General features: G+C 35.7%; 1 long non-coding RNA gene across 1 annotated transcript in view; it reads right to left on the reverse strand.

Annotated features, from left to right (window-relative positions):
- LOC107576204 (uncharacterized) overlaps positions 1-4,371 on the reverse strand; it is an 11,468-nt gene extending 7,097 nt beyond the window's left edge. Inside the window, exons 1-2 of the long non-coding RNA XR_001608016.1 lie at positions 4,360-4,371; positions 2,958-2,960 (exon numbers count right to left, since the gene is read on the reverse strand). This is a non-coding gene — a long non-coding RNA (uncharacterized lncRNA). The remainder of the gene's footprint in view (positions 1-2,957; positions 2,961-4,359) is intronic.
- Positions 4,372-4,707: the final 336 nt, after the last annotated feature.

The raw sequence follows: 4,707 nt of genomic DNA on the forward strand, positions 1-4,707 counted from the left end.
ACCCAAAAAAGTTGGGTTGAAACAACCTTGTTTTTAGAGTGTATATATATATATATATTACTGAAGCACATGAAAGTGCAACGTAATTTTCGTCACACAGGCGGTTAGCATAAGCCGCCCTCCATATTGGAACGTCAAAGCCAGTATGTAAACACTCGACTGTGACTGTTGACCTTGTGTCTGCAAACACATATATTAATATCTATATCAGCAATAAACTTCAGCTGATGATTTTGTTAAACTAACACAATATAACAACACAAAGGTGTTTAGCTGTAAAAGTCCAAAACAGCGCTAATGTAAAGAGAACCAGGCTGAAAGCCTTAATTATTCAGTCCAGTGTGTGTTTGCCTTTAAACCACGAGCCCTGTCATATTCAGTGATTGTTTCCTCAGACATCGCACTATGTCTGAAATACAGACTGAACGGAACATCAAAACATCCCACTACTGTATGGCCAGATGAAGTGCAAACTATGCTTCTTGGCTGGATAAAGGAAACCAGCATCTCACTAGTAAAGTTGTGATGGATGAGGATCACAATCAAAGTAATACCGACTGCAGTGACATACAGGAGTTGTACAGTAAGCACGTTTGAGTCTGTTATAATGATGCAAAAACAAAACATTTATGTGTGCTCTCAACACACTGACTTTCTCAGCACATTGTATTTAGGCACAGACACATTTCAATACATTTGTGTTGTTTCCACACACCTTCAGGATAATGGTTTGATTTGTCATGTACTGTTTTTAGTAATTCTGAATAGATCTGTGTGCTGTAGTAGATATATACAGTCAACTCAAGGTGATTTCGGGTTTTTTGGCATCTCCATGTGATCCTGATCAGTATCACAACTTGCCTAAAATGTAAACAAGCTCTTTGTTGATGCACTCTACACATACTGTACACTGTGAATTTGAGTTATTTTATTTTTAAAATTTGGTGTCCTTTTGTGATTAATTGTGATAAAAATGTTTGATTTATTGACAGTCCTTTTATCAGGGGTGTCCAAAGTCCAGCCCAGGGCCAATCATGGCCCAGCGATGAATTTCAAACAGGCTGCAGCTTGACTATTAAAATATTTTATATGTGACCCTCCATGCATCATTTACAAATCTTGCAGTTTTGCAATAATACTAGATTTTAAACCAAGTATAGCAGTAAACTATGAATTACTGACTATTAACAGTTGTTAATGATCACCAAAATAAAAAAGACACGACTAAAGACAATAGAGCTCATTATAGAACCCATTATAATATTATTTTGTCTACACTGGATGCAGCGCGTTGCAAGTGACAAATCCCTGATGGTCCCATTCTATTTCTGACAAACTCCAAGTGCTCACTCTGCTTCTGACGTGTAGATACAATGTTTTATGTTAGGTGCCTCCTAATTAAAGGAAAATCCTGCTTTAGTTTAGTAATAACTGCATATTTAATTAACATTTACTTATAAAATTAATATATTAACTAACTTATAAATTGATATATATATATATATATATATATATATATATATATATGTATGAAGAGTTTGGTTCAAAAACCCTATAAATACATTTTATATATGTATGAAGAGTTTGGTTCCAAAACCCTATAAATCCATTTTGATTAATTTGAGTAAAAATGTGTTTTCTTTACCAAGAAAGTGGCAAGATGAAAACCACTATTTTCTGTTTCAAACGTTCACATAGCATCTTTAGGTTAAAATAACATTAAAAATGTATAATAACATTAAAAAATTTATTATAAAAACTGATTATTTTTTCCCAAAATGCATTAAATCCATTGAATCAATATAAAAGTTATTTTTCATATTGAAACTGTTGAAAATACACAACAAAGTAAGTTGATCCACATATGACAGCCTCTGAACTTGATCAATACTAATCTTATTAATAGCTTTCGTTTCTTCCCCATCGCAGGAATCCCCCCCGGTTTTTTTTTGGGCTGCGCGATAGATCGCATGCGATTGTCTTGCACATCTCGTCAGTAAAGCCGGTTCTGTGATTAGTAGTAAATCTCCATCACATGCTTTCAGATGGAGCGGCATTTAATACGATTAATCTGTGATTAATATGAAAGCGATATTGCGTAGCTTGTCAGTTGCTGTTTACAATGCATGGAATGGTGCGCTGTGATTGGTTGAGCTGATGTATCGCATTCTGCAGAGAAGGGAGACTGGTGTTTGTCTCGGTTTGGAAAGATAGGGAGAAACATGACCGAATAGCACGGCGGATATCGCATTTTGTGTAAAATTACAAATTGACTTTTCAATGCAGACCAGATACAATACTGATTTTGGCGGGAACTCAAAAAAATGGCGTTTATCACGTTTTGGAACCAAACTCTTCATATTATATATATATATATATATATATATATATATATATATATATATATATATATATATATATATATACACATATACACATAGGTGTGTCTTTCCACCTGAGGCTTATTATGCGGAGCTATAAAAACTGCAGCGCTGATGTGGACGGGGGCACGATGTGACCACACTAACCGGACCTGCTGCTTTCTCTTTTGTTTTGTTGTTTATTTTGTTTGCATACAGTTCAGACCTTGAGCTTACAGTCCACTGTTATGCACGCTTACATCACTGACTTACAATAATACTGACTACTGACTGTTTGAATACCTTTGTTAATTATGCTTTTGTTAAATAAACTACTTTTCTTTACTACTTGCTGGTCTGTGTTGGCTCTTGTTTATGTTGCAATTTGGAGCCGGTTGTAACAGTTACTTTTGCTATATTACTTTAATTGTTTTGGTTCAACATACTTATCTTTTGATCAATATTGCCTTAAACTTATACCAGAAAAAAAATTATTTAGTTTTATTTAGTAACTTTTAACATTTTATCACTTTGATAAGAAAATCTTGTTTTTCTGAATAATTTTGACATGCTTCTTCGGTAACTGATCAAGCAGACTTGCTGGAAGATTATATATCTAATGAACCCTAATGTCACGATCTCCAGCTGGAGTGTCCTTGCTAGCCACCAGAGGGCACTCCATCCCAGAATATTGTTACTGCCTCATGAACTACATTTCCCAGGACTCGCTGCCCAGTCTCACCATCACTGATTGCATTCAGTTGTGTCTCATTATCTCATTACCTCTGCCTTTAAAAGCGATGTATCTTTCAGGCACTGTTAGTAAAGTCTTGCTGTATGTCACTCTGCAATTCTGAACATGTCCTTGTTTCATGTCTCTTGGTTTTTGATTCCCTGCCTGTGTATATTGCCCTGTTGTTACTGTTTGGTTGATTGTTTGTGCATGACATTTTGCTTGTTACATCTTTTGATTACCCTTTAATAAATATTGTACTTGGATCCTCAGCTTTCATGTCTCCGTGCAGTTTGTGACTCTTAACATGTCTTCTAAGTAAAGAGCAATGGCTGAATTTGTTAAAGGGGTCATATGATGCGATTTCAAGTTTTCCTTTCTCTTTGGAGTGTTACAAGCTGATCATGAATAGATAAGATCCCTGAAGTTGCAAGTCTCAAAACCAAAGAGATATTCTTTATCAAAGTTAAGACTCTGCCACGCCCCCCTAAAATGGCTCGTTCGCTCGTTCTCCCCCATATCTACCTCACTAAGTGCATGCAAAGAAAGAAGGCGTGGTTTCAGTAACCGCAGTTAGTGTTGATGCAGCATGTCAGGGAGACGCTGTGTGTTTCTAGCCGAAAGCAAAAGCACTTTATTTGGCCTTCCGAAAGTAGATGCATTTAGGAATCTTTAAGATTACTTACAACAGAACAGAATCAATATCGTATCGTATCGTGATGAACCATCCGATTTACACCCCTAACAGTTACATCACAAGCTTTACAAATTGATAAACACACTGAATATTGTTATTTGATTGAAAACCATTTACCTCAGTATCTCCAGCTGACAATGTGGACTCTTCAGTCCATCAGAAAGCAGCTTCACTCCTGAATCCTGCAGGTCATTGTTACTCAGGTCCAGCTCTCTCAGGGCAGAGTTTGAGGATTGTAGAGCTGATGACAAACTTTCACAGGACTGAGCAGTGAGATTACATCCACATAGCCTGTGTAAAGAACAAAACAAACAGAAGATAATGTGTTTACTTATTGTGTTTATTTATCTGGTAGGGTTTGTAATCTGGAGCACAGATGACTTCCAGAAAGCTTTGACTGTGGTGATACAGTTGAAGTAAACTCAGTGATCAGTGAATATATCTGATGCTTTCAGCTTTAAGAAAGAATTTAAGGTGATAACACACAGGGCTTCCATTAAATTTTAAATGTATGTTTCAGTAATTCAATTCTTCATAAAACACCTGTCACAGCAAGGCAGAGCAGGGACAGTGTATCCAGTTTCAGCAAGTTTGTTTAAAAAAAAAGGATTGTCTAAAGGGTACAAAGATGAAGAAAAAAACAACAGCAGGCAAACATGCATAGACAATAACTGACCATGAACTAAAGAAACCAAGATGTATAAATGCACAAGATAAATAAATTTAAATTTAGTAAATGAGCAGTCACTTTTATCCAAAGTGACTTACAAATGAGGGCAATAGAAGCAATCAAAACCATCAAAAGGGCAACAATATGTAAGTGCTTTGACAACTCTGTTAGCCTAACGCTGTACATGTAGCAAGGGTTTTTAATTTTTTTATAATAAATTAAAAGAAAAAACTACATAGAATAGAAA

This window comes from Sinocyclocheilus grahami, unplaced genomic scaffold (assembly GCF_001515645.1).
Source record: "Sinocyclocheilus grahami isolate Dianchi unplaced genomic scaffold, SAMN03320097.WGS_v1.1 scaffold3335.1, whole genome shotgun sequence".
Classification (NCBI taxonomy): domain Eukaryota; kingdom Metazoa; phylum Chordata; class Actinopteri; order Cypriniformes; family Cyprinidae; genus Sinocyclocheilus; species Sinocyclocheilus grahami.